General features: G+C 39.5%; 1 protein-coding gene and 2 long non-coding RNA genes across 10 annotated transcripts in view; 2 read left to right on the top strand and 1 right to left on the bottom strand.

The window, feature by feature from the left end:
• LOC123985457 (clathrin heavy chain 1-like) overlaps window positions 1–25,442 on the top strand; it is a 179,953-nt gene that overhangs the window by 9,695 nt on the left and 144,816 nt on the right. The gene's annotated exons all lie outside the window — the stretch shown is intronic.
• On the bottom strand, window positions 5,289–12,495 carry LOC123985466. 2 transcript variants are annotated; one of them, XR_006828677.1, is made up of 4 exons: window positions 12,435–12,495; window positions 7,080–7,155; window positions 6,724–6,991; window positions 5,289–6,654 (listed from the first exon to the last, which is right to left on the bottom strand). It is a non-coding gene; the product is annotated as an uncharacterized LOC123985466 (long non-coding RNA). The 2 variants fall into 2 exon arrangements; XR_006828676.1 differs by lacking the exon at window positions 12,435–12,495 and having other exon boundaries at window positions 5,289–6,556; window positions 7,080–7,497.
• Window positions 12,119–23,778, top strand: LOC123985465. Of its 6 annotated transcripts, none has more exons than XR_006828671.1 (7): window positions 12,625–13,014; window positions 14,020–14,092; window positions 14,211–14,249; window positions 14,949–15,047; window positions 15,574–15,665; window positions 17,979–18,119; window positions 23,629–23,778. It is a non-coding gene; the product is annotated as an uncharacterized LOC123985465 (long non-coding RNA). The 6 variants fall into 6 exon arrangements; XR_006828675.1 differs by lacking the exon at window positions 23,629–23,778 and adding an exon at window positions 21,918–22,380; XR_006828673.1 differs by lacking the exon at window positions 23,629–23,778 and adding an exon at window positions 18,248–19,595.

Here is a 25,442-nt window from a genome sequence, read left to right on the forward strand (position 1 = left end):
CCTACACAATATACACACAGAGGTACAGACAGTAAAGGTGATGTTGCTATAGACTAAATGAAAAATGGTACAGATATTTATAGTAGTGTTAATGATAATAATCGTAATGTTAATGATTATAATAACAATAATAACAATAGGACTAGTAACAATAGTTGTTGTAGCAGTGGGTGTCAAGCAGGAACACGGGGGCAGCAGGTGACCCGCAGCCACAGATCCAGACTCCACAGCTCCAGAGCCAGAAAACCTGCAGGAAGTGATAGGAGGAGAGAGGAGAGGGACGAGAAAGCACAAGACTACCAGAAAGGGGAGATGTTGTGTTAGTAACATGCAATAATGGGATGAGGTTGCATACAGAGGGAGAGAAAGTAGAGGAGAGAGGAGCTCAGTGCATCATAGGAAATCCCCTGGCAGTCTAGGCCTATAGCAGCATAACTAAGGGATGGTTCAGGACTAACCTGAGCCAGCCCTAACTATAAGCTTTATCAAAGAGGAAAGTCTTAAGCCTACTCTTAAATGTGGAGATGGTGTCTATATTATAATTATGACCAGCACCTGTAGTGGTTAACGAGTGTTTTCTTGTTATAAAGTGTTTATTACAAACAACTTAAAAACATGGAAATGGAAATCTAGCCGCCCTACTAAATCTGAGCAGAACTCTGCTGTCCCTCATTGCCTAAGTCATTTTTGTCAATGTGTCAGTGGTTGGAATGTTATGCAAATAGTTCAAGATTTACTTCAGATGTGACAATGATTAAATTGTATTTGATGTCTTACTTATATTTATGATGTCATTAGGTTTGTTGTCTGCAGACACATCAGTGTCACATTATCAGACTGTTTGTTTGACCTCTTTCCCCCCAACCCAGACTCATTATCTGAACCCATTTCCTTTCACTTTCTGCACTGCCATATGACTGACTCCTTGTAGCCCACATTTGTGCTTCGAAGATGACTCATTGTTAACCAAATGCCCTAATTGTTTAATTAGGTTGGGGCTAGGGAGTTGTGACAGCTGCAGCGTGATTCATGTATTCTGCATTTTCAGCAGCAGTAATGGGTTTGGTGGCTGGTGGGGGGGGGGGGCGCGGATGCATGGAGCAAGGACTGATGCGGCCTTTGGCAGGAGAGCTGGCATCTGTCACCCGTGTCAGCATAATGGGAGTGAGAAAGGCTGCCAGGTAACCCATGGCCTCCATTTTTCACAATGGTTGAGTACAGCTCAAAACTGAATTCTCTCCCAAAGTCAGAATTCAAAGAATTTTTGAATCCATTCTGTCTCTGTCCTACAAAATGCCTTTGCTGAATGCAGTAACATGCTGTTCTTCAAATACACATAAAGTGGTGTAATGTCCCTTTAATCTTTTAAGTTCTGACTCTCTTCTACTCCTCATCATTCACATACTCTACCTTTTGTTTCGGCTTGAATATAAATGTGCCAACAACAGTAAGTCACATGCATCCCCAGAGCACCATGAGCAGACTGTGTGTAGCGCTTGTTGAAGTAAATATTAATAGACAGGTGGGAGCGCTGGCTTGAATATTTCAAACCATAGAGGCTTTACTGTATGACTGTCCAAGCCTATGTGCTGCGTTTCTTACTGCTGTGTTCTCCACTACAGCCATCCCCAGGGCAGGTGCACCAAGCGGAGTACAGTACTGCCATAGCAATCTCTGCCATTAGTTTCCTCACAGGCAGCTGACTTTCCAACAGTAATGTTACCATGGGCAGAGTTGAACCAAATTTTGAAAAGCTTGGTATTTATGTCTTTCATTATCTGATGCTCACCTGCCCTCAGCCATACAGAAGGCAGGCAAACAGACACCCATTGTCTTTAAGGAATGTCTATATTGGGATAGGTGGATGTTAAACTTGTTGTAACATGAATGTTATGTGTTATTTGTAGTCAGGTAGTTAAAGGACCACTAAGGGGCGACCTAGGTGTGTTAAGTTAGCCTGGTAGCAGAGATGTATCACCCGATAAATCACCAGTGAACCGTTTTAAAATTTATTACATTGGCGACTAGAATAAATCAACGTGGAATTGATTTTGGAAGTTAATCAGCCTGCAGCTACCGTAACCGTGTGAAGATTGCCCCACAGTTTGGTGAACGATGGCGACTTATGGGGAAATCGAAGAGTTTGACCTGGAACTCAGATGACTGTCAACAGTATGAGGAACGCCTGGATTTCTACTTTGTGGCTAATAAAATCATGGAGGCAGGACAGAAGCGGGCCATCTTCTTAAGTGCATGTGGTGGGAAAGTATGCTGTACTACGGAATTTGTGTCAACCAGGTAAGCCGGTGGATTTTTCCTTGACTGAGTTGCTGAAAACTCTGAATGATCACTTCATGCCCAAGCCCAGTGTCATCGTGGAACGTTTTAAGTTTCATTCAAAAGTACGGCAGCAGGGACAGTCAGTTACATCTTTTGTAGCTGACCTTCGGAGGCTGACTGAACACTGTGACTTCAGGACAGCTTTGGATGACATGATAAGAGAGGCTGGTGTGTGGCATTAACGACGACTGCATTCAGAGGCGTTCATCAGAAGCAGATGACAAACTGCCATTGACAAACAAAACAAAAACGCTGTTCAAAGAAATGACTGACAGCACATAAAAGCGGTAACTTTAGATAGTTCTGAGAAATAAACTGATATCCAAACAGTATTTTGATTTTTACATAGCCCTACAGTAATCTTAACCTAATTAAAGGACTTCAATACGCACTTTGAAAGGAACTGAATCAATGAGAAAGGCACCTCTCTTTCTGGAAAGGAAAAGAGTTTTCCTCATCTCAGGGTTAACAAACTCAGAGTTTTTACAGTAAGCTTTCAGGAATAAGACTACACACCTTAAGCCTAGTTCACACTAAACAATTTTTAGCCCGATTTGCCACTCGGCGAGCTCGGCGACCTCAGGCTGTGATCAGGGGTAAATCAGCGGTCGGTTATGTGTGAACTACTCAATGACGCGTCAAAACAGCTCCCCGGCACATTGTCGACGTCTGCCAGATATCTAGCATGCCAAATATCAAATCTAAGTGTCGGCCGACTTGATTTCCACATCCAGCCAATGAGAGCAGGCAGCTGGCGGAAGAGCCAGCTACTTTTCGCCGCAAAACACTTTTTACTCCCTCCAGCTCCCTCTGTAGCTCAGACAATCCCTGCTGCTATTTTTTCCCCCCTTTATAATTGCTAGCTTTATAATAACAAACAACAGCTGTTTTGTGTGTAGGATCGTGTCATTTCCCGTTTCACAAGTTTTTTCTTGACAAAATGTGGTTTGCAGACCAGCGGCTGTGTCACCAGACGTCATCAGCTCGTGTAGTGTGTGACCCCCTGCCGCCAATCAGTCACATAGCGTGAACGCCACAACAACTTCAAGACACCCGTCACAAGACTCCAAGTTGTGTAGCGTGAACGGCACAACCACCGGCCGACGCTGAAAATCGTGTAGTCTGCAGGAGGCATTAACCGCACAAAATACAGCCTCTATGCTTGAGTCAAACTGTTAACTCATTCCTTCAGAATAAACGTTTCCCATTACTCACCATTCGGATAAACAGGTCATCAAATTCAGTACCCATGTTGCTATAATCCCAGCTTGCTAGCTGTCATATAGGCTACCGTCCAGGCTTTTGTCATACGGAAGTGGCCGTGGTTTCATCTTAACTGGGTTAGAAAAAAAACGATAGATGCAAACAGGCATAGCCATTATACATGCGGTTTACTACAAGTGACGAGTCCATCAATCACTCGCTCCACATCAGACATAAATAAAGGGTTGAAACGCGGACAAAAAACTTGTAGGCCTATAGAAAATCTTTTATGCATGTAAACTCCAGCGCCGGCAAGGTGGTGCAGTGGTTAGCAGCCTGTGCTACTGCAAAGCTACTGTTTTAAAGTGACCTTATCAATACATTCATGGAGATTTAAAAAGGAAAATTATATTAAACAGAAATAGCTAAATTACAGATAATCAACCAGCAAAGCATTCCCTAGAAATAACCTGTTGCACAGCGGTTTCTAACTTGTGACCCTGGGGTCATATTTTGTTGTTTGTTTATCTCTCCTGGCACTGTCACCTCCATTAGAGTGTGTGTGTGAGTGTATGCAGGTACTGGAGAACAGGTGGACATACTGGATTGGTCCGGTTGAACTGATTGGAGCCTCCTGATTGGGCACCTGGATGACAGCAGCCATCTTAAGCCCCACTGACAGGAACTCTCCCCCTCTCTCTGCCATTCCCAACCTGCCTGAGGACTGTGTGTTATGTCTATGTTTATTGTACATAGTGAACGGTTGTGACTATATTCAACTTAGATTGTAAGTAGTTTATCGTAGTCCTTCTGATTGTCTTATGACAACCTGGTTTTGTTGGCTTTGCCATTTTTGGTTGCTATGAAGCAATTTCCTTTGTCGTAGCTATATTGTGTCAGCTACTAGCAGTGAGTAGGAGTGAGAAGCCCTTTTTTTTTGTTTGCACCGTTTTCTCCTGTTTTTGGACTTAGAAGCCTAGTTTTAGAGCTTTGTCTTTTTTTACCTTTTGGGTTTAGGAAAGATTTAGGTTTTCTTAGTGTTTTGGTTGTTGTTTTGGGCACTGCTCATCTCCGATGTATAATAAAAACCGCTAAATTGTATTTATTGTGTGCTGGCCTTGTTTGGGAATGGGAAGAGTGGGAGGCCACACATTTATGTCACATCCAGGACACCCCTAGACCTTGGGACGTAACAAACTGAACAGCAGATTTATATTATAGCCTATAGCTGTCAATTCTACATTTAACAGACAAAATAAGGCACATCTTGCATAAAGCTGAACAGACTAAGTAATTGACTGCTTGATCAGATAATTAACCAGCAACAATTTTGATAATCAGTTTTCATTCTTTTTTGCAATAATGTTTCATTCACCATTTCCATATTCTTAGTGATTTTTGGGTGTTATGTGATAATTGAATCGCTTGAGCTAATTAAAATTTCCTTTTACTACTTTATTGTGTTTTGTGGAAAAAGCGACTATGCATAGTTTTATTCCATCAGCAGCACTTTTACTTACATAATATAAAAGGGAGCTTCAAATGTGGAGTTTTTTGGAATCATAAGCAAATAAAGATTTTTTAAAAATAGTTCCACATTATGCAAATTGTTAAATCAGGTAGATGAGGTAATAGAACAATATCAAGGTTTCAACTGGTCAAATTTAAGACCATTATGAATGAAATTTAAAACCTTTATCACGACTTAAAAAAAGAAACACACAAAAGGAAATGCAGTCACAAAATTACTTGCAGAATAAATCAATGTATTTAAATTAGGGTTGAGTGATGTCTCCAAAATTGGCATTGGACAATGTCAACAATGAAACTCTGGGATTGACGATGACATTGATAAGCTACTTAATTAACAAGCTGGTGGAGCTACTGGGGAGAAAAATAAATAAATAAATTAAAAAAAAGGAGTTCTGTGTCTTTTTGACGATTTTATAAAACTTAACGTACTGCTGGTGGATAAACTCATGGGAGCAGACAGGGAGACAATAATAAACTACACCCCAAAAGCTAAACTTCTACTAAACGTCTACTGGGGTTGAATTATAACCATTAGATCTGGGAAAATTCATTTGGTTAGATTTGATGCTCACCACAATGATTTTACATTCATTGCGCAGCACCAAGCTGTTTTGAGCCTCACCACCTTATAATGGCAGGAAAACACATGACCTTGGAATCATTACAAATAGGATTACTTATGTTTGCCTTTTGTGTCTAAATTTACTGCTTTATACATTTGTAGAAATTAACATAAATAGGCAACATTTCATTTCTACATCAAAATCCTCATTAGCTTAAAAGGACTAACATTAATTTGCATCAATAATTTGCTTTAACATTACTAACCTCAACTCCTCTGTGGTCAACACCGTCCTCTTTTTAATTTAACTATCAAGATGTACAGTAGAGGACAGATGTAACCTGACAACTTAATGCTGATCTTATCCTCCAATAACTTTCAACGTCACTTTCTGCCACTAACATTTCGCTTATCCTTTCAAGAACGAGGAGAGGGCCATGCGTTGACGTTAGGCTTCAAATACATTGCTAGAAACTTGTGTTAAGCCCCAAGATCTGTTTTTCCATCCAAGAACCGATAAGGCTGCACTTCCCCATAACTGAAGAATAAATCCGTTTTATATCCGTGGTACAATCCGAAAGAGACTTAAGGCAACTTAAGCCCTCACCTGTCTCAGTCCGTCCTCCTCTGTCCTCACTTGTCTCAATCCTCACTTGTCCGTCTGGTCTGTCCTCACCCCTGTCTCAATCTGTCCTCACCTGTCTGTCCTCTGTTCTCACCTGTCTCAGTCCGTCCTCATCTGTCCATCCGTTCTTTCTTTCTTCACCTGTGTCTCTTGCGGGGCTGGTTGTTGTTCTTGATAAGCTGGGCCTTGATGCATTCTCCCAGTGTGTTGTCGTGATTGGACGCCCACTGTCTCATGATGCTGGTGCTGAACTGGTCCTTGGGGTGACAGGGACGACTCAGGGCCATCTGGGCCTGGGACACACAGACAGACGTTAACGGGTGTCCAGGTGTGTTCCTGTCTTACTTCTCTCTGCGGAGCAGCAGCAGACAGTACAAGGCCTCTGGGTGTTCTAGAAAGACAAAGGAGTCAGAGAACTGATCAGACTGGAAGACAAGGACCTTTACTGGACACCACTCACCTTTATATATAAGGTGCTGCAGGATGGGGATGATGGTCTCCAGGGGGATGCTGTGAGCCAGGAACAGCTGCCAAGTGCTGTACTTCTCGAAGGTCTCCAAGTCTAGAGACTAAACTGTGGACACACAAAAACGCAAGGACAGGTAGACACATGAAGACGAAGACGACGCGAGGACAGGTGTCCTCTGAGAGTGTCTCGCTGAGGACGTTGAGCACAGAGTCCTTCCTGAACACCACCAGGTTCCCCATCATTGGTGACACATCAGCTCCTACAACACAGAGACCTGCTTACTGAACACAACATGGAGCAGAATCAGCCTAAAGGTTCTGCAGAGGTGAGTCCTGATCAGCTGTTACCTGTGTGGAGTTGATGACAGCTACGATCATGTTGAGCAGCTCACCGCGCCACAGCGTCTCATCTGCAGGGTATTTCCTGCATAGAGAAATTTTTGGCGCCCCCCAAAGAGGTTTTAGCGAGCGCCAAAGGAAAATCACCAGCAGCAAAATTATCAGAATGGAGGGGAAAAAGTGTTTCAGATATTCTCCTAATGTGTTTTAATAACCACTGACACTGTGCAGTTTTTTTTCTCCAGGCGCTGGATTTATAAACCAGCTGCTGCGTTGGTTTCACTGCGCTGAACGCTCTGCTACAAAGCTGAATTAATGACTGAAAACAACCCACAAAAATGAAACTGCTGTTTTGTCACTGTCGCCTCACAGCAAGAAGGTCGTGGGTTCAAACCCTGGTTGCCCCGGCCTTTCTGTGTGGAGTTTGCATGTTCTCCCCGTGTCTGCGTGGGTTCTCTCCGGGTTCCGGGTTCCGGCTTCCTCCCACCGTCCAAGGTTGATTGGTTACCCTAAATTGTCCTTAGGCGTGAGTGTGAGTGGTTGTTCGTCTATGTGTGGCCCTGCGATGAACTGGCGACCTGTCCAGGGTGTACCCCGCCTTCCGCCCGATGTCAGCTGGGATTGGCTCCAGCCCCCCTGCGACCCTGTACGCAGGATAAGCGGTTGACGATGGATGGATGGATGGATGGATGGACACTAACATTAGCACTAATCAAACCTTAACCACAGTGGTGTAGGCTAATATCAGAGAATGTTTTATTAGTGAAACAGCTGAATCTCAACTAATAAACTATCTGTATGCAGATTATCCAAATCAAAGTGTAACCTGTATATATGTTTTTATACTAACATTATAGTTTACTTTTATGTCTTTACTTTTGGATATATTTTGTTTGTCAATTGGTCAGATATAACAAGAAAACCCATACATTTCGTCCATAAGGTAACTTATTGCTTACTGTCGCGTGAAGTTCCCCCCCAAAGGCCCATTCTGGGCCAGGAAAAACCCTGATCTGGGAACTGATTCGAGACAGAAACATTCAGATCTGGATCTGTGTGTTGTAGATGGTGCAGAGCAGCCAGATGTCGTCCTCCAGACACGCCTTCATGCTTTTTTTACCTCCCAATTCTTTAACGATACCATTATCGATACTTTAGTATTATTTGGTGACGGTTATTTGGTAAGACCAGACCCAACGGGCATGAGGTAGGCCTGCACGGTATGAAGAAAATATTCAATGTTCGATATCATTGTTATATATTGAGAGGAACTATCACTCTCATTAAATAAACATATATTGAAGTGTGCATATTAACTGCCTGGTTGAATTTATAGGATTAGCATTTATTTTAAATACAGCTAAATGCTGTTTCTAGAACAGCAACATTAATGTTTAAATCATAATACTGAGTGACATTTAGAAAGAATTAAAAACCTTAGTCTGTATCATTCCTCCTCCGCTCTGCTGTTATTCACTGCCTTCAGTTAACGTTACCTGGAAGAAGGAGGAGCGGCTGGTTTGGTTTCAGCCAGCAGCTGAGTTTAAAACAGTGTGCCAAATTTTAAGGCTACAGACAGACTATTTTGCTTGTTTTTAACATTTGGGTAATTGCTAAGTTAACATTAGCTGTGCTAGTAAATAATATTGCCTACAGGATGATTTACCTTACGGACAGGTGTGTTGTTAAAGTATTGTCTTTTTGCTCGGGAAGGTTTTATTGCACATACTTACAGTAGGCCTAACGAGCGTAGGTGTCGACAACTCTAGTTTGGCGTGAACTTAACCGTCTCCACCGCGACATCTCGCTCTGCTGGCTGCTGTGTGTGTGTGTGTCCCGACAGAGCAGCAGAGGCTGCAGCCTGATGATAAACAGTCCTGGGCCCGTTTAATACCCCGTTTTCGGTGCCATCATAACATTAGCTTTCTTTTCCATCGCGTCTCAAGATAAATCAGATTAGACATGCGAGATATAACGTTACATTATAGGACCAACTAGTCTTGATAGTGTGGTGTATAACATATGTGCATTTGACGCATAACAGTTTAACATAGCACTGTAGCAGCTGGATAGAGTATTAGTGACCTTTTAAGGGGAGAGCAGAGGTCAGTGGTTATGTAGAGACTCAGACCCTTATATGGTGTCTAACAGATGTCTACACTTATCCTATAGAACTGTGCCCTTATATGGATTGGTGCCTTAGTTTGCAGACTCAGACCCTTATATGGTGTCTAACAGATGCCAAACATGTCCTATATAAGCTATGTTTGATGTACAGAGAGACAGAGTGGCCATCGGGCTGGGTCACTCTCCAAGCTGCTGCAGAGCTTGTAATTGATGCTGAACTCCTTGATGTAATAAACTTTTATGATCAAGAACAGTGTCAAGCGGATTTCTTCTCAACACATCATCGCAGCATTATTGTTCGGACACCACAATAGCAGTATTGATAAGATTGGACCTTATTGATTTTCGGGTTTTGAGAAATTTTGGAACTGGATCCTTTTAGAATCGGATCTCAATCCCCATCCCTACTTAGCACTAGCCAAACTGATTAGCATGCTGGCCTATAGTTAGCTTGCCAGTTAAAAAAAAAGTTTGCCAACTAGCCCAGAGCAGACAAGGCGAGACAGAGAGAGGTGGGGAAAGCCGGTGTGTTTGCAGTGAGAGACCAGAGGTAAAGGTGTGTGAGTGAGTACAGGGAGAAGTTGAGGCAGGTGCAAAGCAGATACATTTAGAAATAATAAAAATAATGTCCGTGGGGATTAAAACATGCTTTCGCAGGGTGTAAAATTTAAAACATTTCCAATAAGGACGCAATTCCACATAATTTTGGAAAATTGTTATCACATCTGTGAATAACAAGTAGAGTAAGATTTTGAATAAATTACACCCAAAAGCTAAACAAGTCTACATACAATAATGAGCATACTTATTGGTTGAGGAGCATTGGATAAGACACATGCCTTTGGTGTGAGAGACCTGTGTTAGATTTCAAGTGAGACACATCCATCAATGTGTCCCTGAGCAAGACACTTAATTCGTAGTTGTTCCAGAGGCGTGCCACCTTTAACATATATAGCAATTGTAAGTCTTTTTGGATAAAAGCATGAGTTAAATGACTAAATGTATTTATTATATAAGTGGAATACACTTCACTTTACTGGCCCCACTGCCCTTTCAGCCCTAAGGTCTGCTGACTTTGCTTGGTGTGTATGATGCAGATGCTGCAGCAATATATTTAACTAACTTACACCAAAACTTAAGAAGCAGAGCTAAAAAGAACCAGTAACGTTGCAGCTTATTGTAGTGAACAACGGTGTGGATTTGTGCATTTTATATTGAATAAATTTGGAGCTACTCTAAATTCCTTTCTCCTCCCCAGAGAAGAAGTGGAGGGGTCAAAGTTGCTTTCTCTAAGTGCTATCCCTGACCATAAAACTGGCACCTTTTTGATTCCGAAGCTGATAACGCAGGGCCTGACTGTTAAACTGACAAAGGGACACAAGCCAGCAATTAGCATTTCCCTGAACAGCCTATCAAAACCCCCCCCCCCCCCCCACATGTTTCCGTGGCAACTGACTTTGCTCTATGTTTATTATCCCATCAAAGGGATACACCTTGTCTCACCTAAGTGTGACATAATCCAGGACAGCCGAACTTTCAATGTAAAAGGGACTGCAGTCTCCAAAGACTCAAAGCATTTAATTAAGTTTAATTAAATCTTTAGTTACTTGATTACGTTTGCCTCTATTTGAGTAGTTAACATGTTGTTGCTATCCGTTGTTGATATTAGTGCTGAGTAGTTATGTTAACCTTTGCAGTGTTTTTATGTTCAGCAAGACACTCCTTCATCTAATGTAATCAATGCTTGTTCATAATACTTTCCTACAAAATTCCTTTAGAAATGATGACAAAGGAATGTTTTACTATACTCTTAACCGCACAGCTTGAATTTAAGGATGAATCAACAAAAATTCCCCGGTTCCTAAGGAGAGACGATCTTGGATTAATCCAAGCTTTCCTCATGTAACCTGAGCTCCCCCAAGTGGACGAAATAAGTATTACATGCCCTCGTTGGAAATGCCGTTAAATGTATAAATATCCTGACCAATAATAACAGGCCAAAAGCAGGCTGTCGACAAGTAGTAAGACTTAACACACGTTCTGTGATCAGATATGTCCATTTTAACTCAAAAAAAATTATCATAGCATTAGTTTACTTTCATTAGCTCTTCCATGCCGTATGAGTCAAATGCTTCCCACAATCGAACCTCCAGGCTCATTGTTCAGCAAATGTTTATGTTCCCTGTATCCAACCATCTTCTTATCACATTAGTTAGAGAATAAATTCACTGTAATTTAACCAAGAGCTGTGTGTGTTGCCTATTTCTACGTCCCTGCCGAGAGAATTGACCCTTTAGATATGAGACTGACTGGCTTTAAGATAATTGAGCGATTATTAACTAACTGATCACTAGTAATAATTGTATAATTATTAAAACTACCAAGAGGTCAGGGGACTCTAGGATTATAACAACTCCGGTGGTGCCCTTAACGAGGAACATTGATTTTATGAATCTTAAAAATTCATAATTGGGTATCAATTCTCATAAATTTATTAAAATGCACAACTATAAAATTTAGGTTTGCTACATTATCTATACCAACATTACAATCTTTAATAATTTAACCCTGGGGTTAATTTAATACCCATCTCTAAAAGAAACATACAGTTTGTCAAGACCACCACCATAGCAATGTTTCTTTAGCTTAACATTACTGAGACAAGACTGTCAATTTTACATTTACTCATTTGGAAGACACTTTTATCCAAAGCAACATTACAGGAAGATACAAGCATTAACAAAGCAAGATTAATTTAACTAGCTTGACTGCCAAACACACTTTTGAAAGGGCTGTGAATGTAAATTAGTAAGGTAACACTAACGTACTTATTACTAAATAGGCAGTTATTTTTGCATGTGACACTAATTTGCTACGTGCCCGTATATCTACGGTACATCAAGCTAAAGTTAGCTTGTTTAACGTTAGCCGTCTCCTCACATGTGGACTCCAAATATTACAACAAAATTACTCTTCCACGAAGACAATGTTAACGCTACCTCTTGCCAACACGGTCTAGTCTGACACTAAGTTAACAAGTAAGTTACTTAGCTTCTCAATTTAATTGTACATTTAAGCTAACGTTAGCCATCAACTCGGTCACGTTAGCCCTTCGTATTCTGTTTAAAGATAAATCCAGCCAGCTGGAGTTTATGGTGAACATCAATGTCAAGTTATTCTACAACACTGCTTCTGTTAAAATACAAAACAATGGTTTAATAAATAGGAAAGACTTACCACAGTTACAGATACAGTACATCGACTATGGAAGTATGTCAACGCTCGTTTTACTTTCACAAAGCGCATATTGTGTATATATATAAATGACCATTCCTCGTGATCGATGACGTCCGAGCTTCTTACGTCACTAAATTCTGGCGGCAAATGATGTTGAAATATGAAGGGGCCGTGGCGGCGTGACCGCGACTGCAGGACCTTGACGTCACCATCGGATCTCAGCTGAATTCAGCGACAAAACGTAGCAAAGCATATTTTTAAACGGAAACGGTGGTGCTTTGAACACACAGTTGACACGCCCACCAAATGGGGAAGCCCATTGCACAATGTTGATTGAAAAACTGTTAATTAATAACTAATTTACAAAGTTGGAGAGAAACCAGCCTTCTTTGCAGCGCTGTGAAAGTGTGTGGAGTCAGTTTGCCGCATTCCTGTTATGCTAACGTGAGCTAATGTTAGCAACCGTTAGCTAACGTCAGCTAAAGTAAGGTATCACCAGTGACTGAAACCTTTCAAGACAGTCGTCAACACTTATGATTTTTCATCTGGGGCTGCTCCTTGTTACATGCGCTTTGGTCCGGTAAGTGAAAAAGTTCTGTTTTCAAGTTAGCTGGCTAACAAAAGGAGGTGGCGTTAATGTTCACTTTGCACTAGCCTTATAACGTTACTGTGGAGACAGCATAGACTGTATATGAGAAAGGGAGACAGGCTGTGCCTTCATATAAGTTAACAAGTGGTTTCTGAACCATTGTTTGTAGTAACGTTAAGATGTACGGTTCCTCAAAAAGTAAAAGCATTCATAATATAGGACATTATAGAGCCTAGTTTCACTGAGATAGGTTAAATATGATATGAAAACCCCTCCAGTTGGGAGAATTTCAATTCTGATCAGATGGAACTGTGTAATTATTATGTTTGTATTATAAGTATTTAATATGTTTATATTTAACTTATATCTGTTGTAATCTGTTTTAATAGAGCTGTCCTCTCAAGTGTTGACTACTAGTGTTGATGCATGGCTGAGTGTTTCATTTTATCAGCAGTGAACCTAAAAAAACCCCTTCAATTGCAGACACAAGTTGCCTCATCTGAAGTGGCTGTAATATGTATTTGTAAAGCAATATTTTTCCACTGTGGTAATGAAAGTTGTTGAGGAATGTTCAGTTTTTATTTAAATTTAATATTATTATTTGTTCATTTTGGCAGATGTAGTTTGGGGTCTGGTGAACTTTATAACTTGCGTTATAAACAACTGAGTGTCTTTTATGTAGCATGACCTCACTGATATAAATGGGATAGACAAAATATCAGAAACACTGGTCCATGTGATCCAACAGGATCATACAGTTGCAACAAAAACATTATCATTTTTATGAAGGGAGGATTTATTGCAGAAATGTTGGATTAAACTGCATTAAATTTAGCTAGATGTACCAAATAAACTGGTAACTAAGTCTTAAAGACTAAATACATATATCACAACAATAAAATATGTCCATATCACATGTTTGTGAGAAGTGCTTACATGGCCTTTATTTTGTAAAATAATCAAAAGTTGGTGTTCATATATTGTGTGCCCATTAAGGACTAAACAGAGTGCTGCTGAAGGAATTTCACCTTGCCCATAATCACGACTTGCAAAATCAGCTCTGATATTGGTGAGTCAGATAAATTATAAAATATTGTATTTTTTAAGAAAATCAGCATTTGATGATGTTTCTTGTTGACTGGGCTAATGGGAAGTCTTTATATTGTTTGTTATATTTGCTCTCGCAGGATCAAATAGAGTATTGAGTGGCACTACAGCTATCCAAGGTATGATATCAATTTGCATTTCAACTGTAGATCTATTACAGCATTAAGTGTAAACATTTTTCACTGCAGGCTCTGTTAAAGGCTGTTATAAACTTATGAGATGGTTGAATGACTCCTTTATGGTTCTTAAACTATTTAGCACCTGAAATTCTGTCTCAACCCTGTTCAGACCAAAAATGGCACTGTTGAGAAAAAACACAAGGGTCTGTGTTGGTGTGGGAATGTTGCTTCAGATAGAAGCTAAATGACGAAATATTTTACAATTAATATATTTTAAAATATATTTGATTGGCTAACTTACTTCTTAGCCACATAATCTTTCATTTTGATGCAGCAAAACCTAAGTTAGATTAAAGAAATTTGCAGGATGACCCTGCATTTTCTTTTCTTGTCAATGCAGTGGTCCATATCCATTTCTCAGGTAAAAACAATGTTGATCACATAATGGTCAGTCAATACAGATTGGGACCTCTGTACTATAATAGTGAAATTTGATTATGATATTGTCTTGTGATGACTAGAAGGATAGAGCCATCTACTTTCAATTGTCATTTCTCATTTGCATTTCACAAAAGCCATTTACAAGCTTATTTTTAAATTCTTGGGCTGCCCTGAACACAAAACCCAAAACAGAAAATCCTCAATTTCGCTCAGATTTTATGTGCTGAGCATAACTTTTTATTTTTCTATCCATCCAAGAGGCCAACTCCATCCATGATTGGTTGCCATACGGTCTACTGACAGTTGCAGAGACACAAACAGAGAGAGATGTGTTATAGGCCTTCTCCACAAGCAGCGGTGGGTGAAGAAGTTCAAAACGTGAGCTGTGTTTTTTGGGTAGTAAAATATACGGCTGACAATGAAAATTGAAAGCAGGCAGAAAGCAGCCTGTATGTGTCTGTCGCTGTATGATACAGCAAGAAAGAAACTGAAAAGGGCGGTGCAAGCTGGTGTATGTGCAGCATTGTGTGGGACAGAACTGTAGGTGCTTGTGTGAATCTCCCCATCCCAAAATTGAAAATTGAATACTAACCCAATTAAGGAATAGTCGAATATTTGGGTCCAGCCCTACTGCACTTGCTTCCAAATCTCTTCTATTGTCATGTTAAAGGTTATAGTTAGCTTCAACGTCTCACCCATTGTTTGAGTCACTGTTTGTGTAAATTTGACTTGTCTTTTAGTAGTTGCAGCTGGATGGATTTGTTGTTATTGCTATCAATATTATTACTATTTTAGAATTACATTGGTAGAACTGTTACACTTTATAGCTTGATGTGCTGCAAAGATATTTGTATAATAATAATTATTTTGATTGTCAATCTAGGAAAAACACGAGGTACACGAGATGCCATCCGACTCTCCGTGGCCTCCCACTGAACCTGGTAGCGGATGACTGACGTCTTCAAAACCTGCAATGTAAGTACTCACTGTACTCACAGAAATGTTATTATCAACGACAAGTAATATGAAATGTAAATGTAATGAAATGTACTACGGAAAACTAACTCGAATGCCTCTTCCAGCAAGTGACAGGTTTATAGAGATGAAAGGATAGGTTTGTGTTTTTTTGTAGTCTATCTCAAAACAATGCTAAAATATGATGTGTATAGTGAAAAGGTTATTGTTGGCTATTAGCATCTCCTTCATAGGCATGGCCAAATTGTTAGAAATCAGGGACAAATCCACTCTTCTCTTTTCATGAAACAATGTTTCCCAAACCTCCCAAGACCTGGGCTTTGATTCTGTGTGTATTTATATTAGTAGTATTGTCTTTGAACAGGGCATGCTTTTAGAAAAAAAAATGAGTTTGTGTACCCAGTGTGGAACAAAGAATAAACAGACATCAGAACATGGCTGGCAAGTGACCCTAGAGGGCACAGACATGTGCCCACTAATGAGAACAGTAGGTCTAAGTTGAGCAGAATGAAGTATATGGTGCATGGATCTCAAAACCTAAATTCCCCATATGTGGACACAGGATTTTAGGAGGCTAAGTTTAGTTGACGCTATATAAGGCTTAAGCAGTCTAGTTAAAAAATTAAATGGATATTCAGGGCTCGACAATAACGGTGGCCCGATGGCCTGGGGCCAGTATGAAGTAACGTCGGCACAGCTGAACTAGCAACTCGCTGGCCCGATCGGTTGTCCAGTCCAGATTTGTAGTTACGTGACGAGTGGTTGTCAAATGTTATTTCTCTTATATCAGCGGCAACCTCTGGGTCTTAAAACTGCATTCTCTCTAACGGCCAGCAGGGGGTGAGCCCGCTGGTTGCAAAAATATGTCAGGTTCCATTAGAAATAATGGGAAAAATGTTGCTACTTCTCAGCTGAATTATTACCTCAGTAAACACTTTCATAATGAGTTTATGGTCTCAGTCGCTAGTTTCAAGTATTCTTCAACATAGCATGATGTTCATAGAGTAAATTATGGTCCTATTTAGGGGGAAATAGACGATAATGCGGCATATGCTTTTGGGGCGGGACTACCTTGTGATTGACAGGTCGCTACCATGGTGAGCTGTCAATCAGGATAGAGGCCACTTGTGTCCGCTGCTCTGTGTAAAGTTTTTTATTAAATGGCTGTCAGCAGGAGAGAGAGGATGTCATGTTTGATTCTGTTAGTATGTTTAGTTTTAAAAGTAAATTATTTTGTTAAACTTTTTATTTTTTATAATTTTAACTGTGATTACATTTTAGTTTAGTTTTTTTATATCCAGGATGTATTTAATAATACATGTTATTATAATACATACATTAATACATGTTAATAGTATAACATAACTTGTAAGTCTTTGGTTTCGTTGTAACACTGGTAAATAACTTGGAATGAGGGCCAGTAAAAATTGTATTCGGGCCAGTAAGTTTCAAACCAACTGGCCCAGTGGGGCCCGATATTGTTGTTAGGTCAATGTGTAGGTTTATTGTTTGAAGGAAGTATCCCACTGCTGCAGCTCAGCAAGTAAACACACAAAGACTAACTTCTAAAAATACTTAGGATATGTTTTGTGGCTTGTTTAAGTCAGACTGCTGAAGTCTCATAACTGTTTCTAATGAACTTTGTCCTCATTCTCTTACAGTTGAGTCAGATTAAGAAAGTTATAGAGTCAGTATAGACAGAAGGAATAAGAAGGAACAGCCACCAGTAACTCTTAACATTTTGGCATGTGAGTATTGTATCAAGACAGGCTTGGAAAAAATAAAAAATATGCTTTTAAGTGTGTCTGGGGCACCGATGAGCACACAGTGCTAGCTTTCTTTTATATTTATCCTCATAATTGGAGTGTTTGCATGAAGATGAACCAGACATTGCTGACACTCCTCACTGTGGTCACTGACACTGACGTTCCTGGTGCAGTCCGCTTCAGCCAAAGTGAAATGTGGCTGTGGATGGAATTGTCTGTTTCTGTGGGGTTGGTGATGGAACAGTGGATAAGACACATGCCTTTGGTGTGAGAGACCAGGTTTAATTCCCCATTTTGACACGTCCACCAGTGTGTCCCTGAGCATAAGCTACAATAGCTATATATAGCTATTGTAAGTAGCTTTGAATAAAAGTGTCAGCTAAATGTAAATGTTAATGTAACTCATGTACAAACTCCTGAAAGCACTTCTGAACTGGCCGTTCAGGCCAGCTATGACGAGGTCTACAAGATGAGGTACGCACGCACTCACATACGCACTGACGGGTGACATCACTGCGGCGGCTGATATCACTTCCTCCTCCTACAGGTTCAGCGACCTGTTCGCCCTGGCGGAGGAGTACAAGGACTCCCAGACCAAGCCTCCCAAGTCCCGCCGTAAGGCTTCAGCCTCCTCGCCTCGCTTCCGCCCACCAACAACGAGGAGGAGAGCGCCTCCAGCAGCGCCTCAGTACGTAGCCCCACCTCCACCTGCTCCTCTGTGTGAGGACAACCTAAATCTACGTCTTGTTCTTTGATTGGTCCGTTTCAAAACCACACGGATTTTTGAAATTTAATGTGTCTGATTTGGGAAACCAGGAAGCAACTTTGTGTCTTCACCAAGCAGGAACATCAGGTTTGAAAAGTGAAGCCTCAAACCTGCATACACTGCAACAGCCAGCACTGGGGCGACTCCACTGGATCGTATATGGTCTCTGTCGCTAGTTTCAAGGGTTCTTGCATCATGATGATCATTTAGAAAATTATGGTCCCATTTAGAGGAAAATAGACCAGAAAGCTTTATGGCTGGGCTACCTTGTGATTGACAAGTCGCTATGTGTGTTTGTGTTCTAGGTCTTAAATAATTTTAATCGGGTATTTATTTTCCAACGTCCATGTAACTCTACCTCTAATGCTCATTGAAATGGCCCTGCTGGGCTCAAGAATATTTTTTTGTTTGTTTTTTTTCCTCCTGTGGTGTTGTAGTTCTTTCTGTCGCTAGTCCAAATCAGTCAGTATTCTTCGCAGTATTACGACTACAAAGACAGACAGGCAGCTTTCGTGTTATGGCCGCAAGTCTCTTTGGGATTGTACCACGGATATAAAACGCATTTATTCTTCAGTTATGGGGAAGTGCAGCCATATCGGTTCTTGGATGGAAAAACAGATCTTAGGGCTTAAAACCAGTCAGTATTTGAAGCCTACTGTCGCTGCTTAATGAATGAGCGCCACTATTAAAATTTCACACAATCGTTAATGATTTTCAGTAAACAGTAACACTCAACGCATAACATTAGTCCTTTTAAGCTAATGAGAAGATTATTCTTTTGGATGTTGATGTACAAATGAAATGCTTGTAATAACAGAAGGGAGGTGGTTCTCATGTTGCCTATTTATGTTAATTTCTACAAATGTATAAAGCAGTAAATTTAGACACAAAAGGCAAACATGAATAATCCTATTTGTAATGATTCTGAGGTCATGTGTTTTCCTGCTATTATAAGGTGGTGAGGCTCAAAACAGCTTGGTGCTGCACAATAAATGTAAAATCATTGTGGAGAGCATCAAAACTAACCAAATGAATTTTCCCAGATCTAATGGTTATAATTCAACCCCAGTAGACGTATTTAGCAAGTTTAGCTTTTGGGGTGTAGTTTATTATTGTCTCCCTGTCTGCTCCCCTGAGTTTATCCATCAGCAGTAGGTTAAGTTTTATAAAGTCACCAAAAAGACACAGAACTCTTTTGTTTGTCTTTTTTTTCCCTGGATTTTTCTACAGTGATCCCTTTTTTTCACGTCAGCAGCTCTACCACATGCCAGCTTGTTAATTACGTAGCTTATCAATGTCATCGTTCATCCCGGTGTTTCATTGTTGACATTGTCCAATGCCAATTTTGTGGATATCACTCAACCCTAATTTGTATACATTGATTTATTCTGCCAGTAATTTTGTGACTGCATTTCCTTTTGTGCGTCTCTTTTTTTAAGTCGTGATATAGGTTTTAAATTTCATTCATAATGGTCTTAAATTTGACCAGGTGAAACCTTGATATTGTTCTATTACCTCATCTACCTGACTTAATACTATGCATAGTGTGGAACTTCTTATTTTAAACAGTCTTTATTAGCTATCTTTATTTGCTTATGATTCCATAAAACTACACATTTAAAGCTCCCTTTTATACTATTTAAGTAAAAGTGCTGCTGATGGAATAAAATTATGTATAGTTGCTTTTTCCACAAAACACAGTAAAGTAAATAGTAAAAGGAAATTTTAATTAGCTCAAGATTCAAGTTATTATCACTTAACACCAAAATATCTCATTAAGAATATGGAAATGGAGAATGTTCAACATTATTGTAAAAAAGAATAAAAACAAATTGATTATCAAAATTGTTGCTGGTTAATTATCTGATCAAGCAGTCAATTACTTAGTCTATTCAGTGTAATGCAAGATGTGCCTTATTTTGTCTGTTAAATGTAGAAATGACGAATGTTGAAGGTTTTGATACTAATAAAGGGAACTTGTAATGGAGTTGTATTCGTATTTTTCAGGACTACTATGAACTATAGAAAATGGGCATTTTGTAAATTTCAAGTTGACTAGTAGTTGTTTTGTTGAATGAGTTTCCATTAGTATTTGAGTCTAGCACAATAGATTTTTTTGAGTAGATTTCCCTCAGAGTAAAGTTGTGCACAGTTACATTTATTGAGTAAAAAATTAGTGGAATTTAATTTTAATAAGCATCAGTGAATCAATGTAATTTAGTATGGAGAAATTAAAAGTTTTTTAAAAAAGTATTATATTTAAGTTAAGGTTTACTCAAAAATATTATTACCCCTTCTATAAAAATTTTAGGAAATCGGTTTCCACAAATAATTTGAACATTCTTAACCTATTTGGGTTTATAGTGTAGGAGTGTAGGTTAAATAGGGGTTTCTAGTTTTGAAAAAGTATTTTAAAGGCTCATTTAGAGATGTACTCAACTCGCATAAAATTCTCAAGAATGCAGGAATAAAGGTCTCTAAAGACCCAGAGCACCCAACAAATGCTTTGTCTGGAGAGTGGGCTGACCAGGGACAAACTCCTAGGCCACTTTTTTGCCTCTGTCCGTGACCTTCCTTTACCTTAAAAACTTGTGTCCTGAGCTGTGTATGTGTCTCTGCTATGTGTCCATAATCTATTTAAAAGTTGTCAAAATTGTCACACAGAGATGAGCATCTTGCATTATTTTAAGAGGAGAGAGGTCACAGGAGTAGGAGTAGAAAAAACTGAGGAGGACGAGCTTGTAAGTTGTAGTCTAATGGCATGTCATCAGAGTTTGCACTGAAGACAGTTCTGTGTTCACAAACATTTGTTGCAGGGAGAGTCAGGGCCAAGTAAAACACAGGTAATATCACAGACAGCTCACAAGTGTAACATTAGGATGACTAAATACATTTGTACTGTGGCTAGCTACAGCTGCTCCATGGTTTTTAAGGTAGGTAATCAGTGGAGTTTTGTTCTAGTTATATTATACTCCATCTCTCTGACTGCACCCGAGTCTTCTAATATCCCCATCTCAGTCTATTCTCAATCTTCTCTCACTGCAAATACCCTCTTTCAGCCACACTAATAAGTACATTCTATTTTCAAAAGTCATTAGAAATGATCATTTAAGTGCTTTATTTAAAAAAACTTCAGACCTTTAGTGGAAGATTCAAGCAGTTACAGTTACTTACTTGTGTGATAAAATATCCAAGAAAAACTGTTTGTGAGAAAATATTCTACAGGTGTGCAACACTCAACGCATGAATTCACATACTGATTTGCAGATGTGCAATTTTTTTACATGACTTCACATTTTTTGATTCAGGTTTGTGAATGTGTATATGTTTACTGCAGCAACTGTAGAAAAAATTGCGTGAGTGATTTATGATTCGTAAAATAGGATTTGTGCCCCAGCAATGATGTATCAGAGGTGTTACTGTTTGTGGAAGAGAAAAAAACTCCTAAAGCATTTTTTCAAATTGATACACATTTGTGATTATTTTCTACAACTACAAATTCCACTGTCACAGGTGCTCAATTGTTTTGGTCCAGTAATATTCCCTAAAACATTTGCAAAGCTTCTCATTGAACCTTAATTGTTTTTACATCAACCTACTTTTAAAGCATAGAAAGGCCACTCACTGTTGAAATCACACACATTTTGGCCAACTGCAGTGAGCAGTGGTAGCTATTCCCATACTCATAGTTTGTATATGCCTCTTTTTATGTGTGTGCAGATACAACACAAGTTACAACCAACACAGAGACTCCTCAACATTGCTCTGCAGTCCAAATGCCACACATAAAACTACAACTTCATGTCAAAACCTGTTTTGGATACATCACATTTCAAGTGTTCAATGAATGGGCTAAATAAACATTCTGATCTAATTGGGAATGACATTTTTGTTTGTTTTGGAAATTTTGTGCTATATACCACAATTCAACACTATGTTTTCCATTATAGTTGTGCTAGTGAGTTATTGTCTTGGTGTCTGATGTCAGCAATGTTTTTGAGATGCAAAGCAAATTGAGTTAGAGAGTTTTTATTAGGAGATGTGTTGCTGAATAAAGCTTTACGCTTGACAGACTTATGGTCAGCTTTGTAAAGGTGCTGCCAGAGCTTTATGGCTCTTATTTTGGAGAGTAAGAGAAAGATTTCCACTTCTTGCTTGGAGCATTGCTATTTACACCGAGGTCTAATTTTCAGAGCCACCCTACATCTCATCACAAAAGGAGAGCTCACAAGATATAGGGTTCAGTGGGTCTAGATTTGTTGACATTTACCTCAAAAATTCTGGCTAAATGTTTGCCCCATTTATCAATGTTTACATGACAGATAGCCACACATACTTCACTGCCACACAGCTGTATGGACAGCAGGATGAATCTAGTAAACTGGTTTAACCCATTAAATGCAACTACAATGTTGTGATCTATAAATACTAAAAGCTAAAAATGTACGAAACCAATAAATGAAAAGTATTTTATTTCAGTTGTTTTACTCAGACATAAAAGCAGCTCAAGGTAAAGTCCACAAATAGTATGCCAATTTAGTATGACTAGTGAGTATGTACACAATACTATTGGATTTCATCTAGTTAACTTGAATCCTTAAAGTCCATTAATGTATTATTGCTCATCAATAACGTTGGGGGACTTTAAGTCTGTAATATTGGTCACACTCCAAACACACTGGATTCTACACTTCTCATAATGCAACGCAATAGTGTATTTTGTTAGACCCTCCTTAACTCATAAACTCCTATCTCTTTTAAACTCTGTCTTTTTCCATTTGTTTGTCTATTGCTGCGTCCCATTTACCTTGGAAGTCAGAAGTCGATGCTGGGAATGACATCACACCTTAATTGACAGCATTCCAGCACAACAGATTTCAGAAAACCAAGATGGACGCCTCTAGTCATTGCTAGCAATACCAGTTGATAACAATGCATTATGCTGCATTTTACACATAGAAACTCTGTAGCAACATCTCCACAGATATATGTTGGACAGTACTGTGTTTACGACTGATTTAATGAGACGCAACTAAAACAGCAGTGCGATAAACATTATATTACTGCAACTTTCACTACTGTTGATGCTCAAGCAGTCATCTTGAATTTTGAGGTCAGAGTTGGTGAGGTTCTCGCTGCTTTCTGAGTTGGAAATCTGACTTAAGGGGGCGTTCCAGCTGAAATTTCTAAACTCAGAAATTCCAACTTCTCATGTCAAATGGAATGCAGCATATGTCTGTGTGTAGTGCTTGTGGTGAGAGCGGCTTCACTCTGGGCACCTGGTTTCCTGTGACTCGTTGCCAGGTTGTTCCTAACCATGTGTGGTAGAGTACCTTCGTCCATTTTAGTCTCCAGTGTTTTTCCTGAGCTTGTTTTTGCGACTCTCTTTTGTGCCTAGTAGTAATTCATGTTGTTTTGTCCTGTGTCCCAGGACTCCTGTGCTTCCACCTGTTTCCTCTACAGTCATTACCAGCCATCTCAGCCAACTCCACCCTGTACCACGCCATCTCAAGCATGCCTGCCTCTTGCCACCACCAACAACTTCATCCGATTGTTTGTTAATGAAGACTGTTAACTTTTACCTCGCTTGCTGTGTTCTGTGTCTGCTCTTGGGTCTGTCTACATGAAATATAACGGCTCCTGTGACATCACCAGCAAGCATTTTCCCCCTATACCAGAATGATAATGGGTTCAGCTGTATAATGGCTATGCGAGACTAAGTGTATCCAAACCGTAGCAATTGAGGTAGTAATGCAAGCTATATATGATCCATAATTGTGAGTGTATTAGTTTTTAAACAAATAACTAAAAGCATGATCAGTAATACAGTAGAAGGGCTTAGAGATTAATATTTTTTTTTACTTTGACATGTAAAATCGGTGGAGTTGGCCTTATTCAGAATCGTTTCGATCTCTAATTTGAATATTGAATTGATTTTTTTCAACTGCACAATATGACTGTTTCTCAGTGGTGCAGTGGGCTGCAGCATGGAGGTGATAGTTTGAGTAAACACTGAGCTGTGGATTGATTGTATAGTCAGTGCTGTATGATTTACAAAGTCAGCTTCATATTACCATTGTACAGTAACTCCCTCAGGGCAGTACAGAGCCAGTGCGTTCTTATACCTCAATATACTGTACATTTACAGCCATACAAACAGAGTAAATATCAGCCAATATAACAAATTAATATAGCAGTTATCAATAAGTAGTGTTACTGTAAATGGAGTTGACATTTCATGTGTATGGGATGCATTTTTGACACTATAGGTGCAACTTTTCTCCTCAGGTACTTTTGTGCTGAATGATAATCAAGACTTTGAATTTTGGAGGTGTCTCAGTGCGAATAATAATTGTGATTTCTTGCAAAAAGCTTTTGGTACAAGACTCATTTAGAAAGTGTCAAGCAATGTCAAGAAAAAAATGGCTGTGACACTGGATCCTACAAAAAAAACTATTCAAGAAATGAGAACAATTATTTGCTGGGAAGGTAAGAATTGTCTCTCTTCCTCTTGATTAGTCTCAGAAATTATACAGTATGGTTCATTATCTATGATGTGGTCTCTATATAAGAGTAGACAGATGCAGACTGTGGCATGTTCAAAACACACACAGTGAGATTCCTAAGGATAATAGCATCATTGTTAGGAAACTTAAATTAGAGTTGAAGATGCACATTGGGTTTTAGGGTATTTCTAACATTATATGACAAGAATATACATGAGATATTGTTATTCCATGGTTGTGCACCGTGCGGAAGCACATTTGTCATTCCTTTTAGTTATTTGTTCACTTTTTCACCCCTACTGTCAAGTGCAAAGACAGTAATACGACTTTAATTTCATTGAATGACAATAAATGTACCTTGAACCTTGTGTACAAGAATATCCTGTATTGTATGTAATGTATCCCAAAGGCATATAGCACTTTGAAATACAGCATAATGCATGTTAAATGCACAATGACATCAAGACAGAGATGTATGACTGATTACATCTGCATATATGGTGCTGTGCTTATAATAGACCATCTATTCCCCTCTGAGCCAAAGCTACTAAACACAGGAGATGAGGCAATAGTCAACAACAGCGACATCACTCCAGAAATGAAAAGTTTTGCTCCAACAGAAGTGTGGGTGAATGTGGGAGATAGTAAAAGCTCCTCTGGTATCCAAAGTATGACTTGGGTTCACGGGAAGCTCATTAACACTGCAAATCCCCTTGATCTTTTCCAATTAACTGTCCCA

Source organism: Micropterus dolomieu, linkage group LG17, assembly GCF_021292245.1.
Source record: "Micropterus dolomieu isolate WLL.071019.BEF.003 ecotype Adirondacks linkage group LG17, ASM2129224v1, whole genome shotgun sequence".
NCBI classification, from domain to species: Eukaryota; Metazoa; Chordata; class Actinopteri; order Centrarchiformes; family Centrarchidae; genus Micropterus; species Micropterus dolomieu.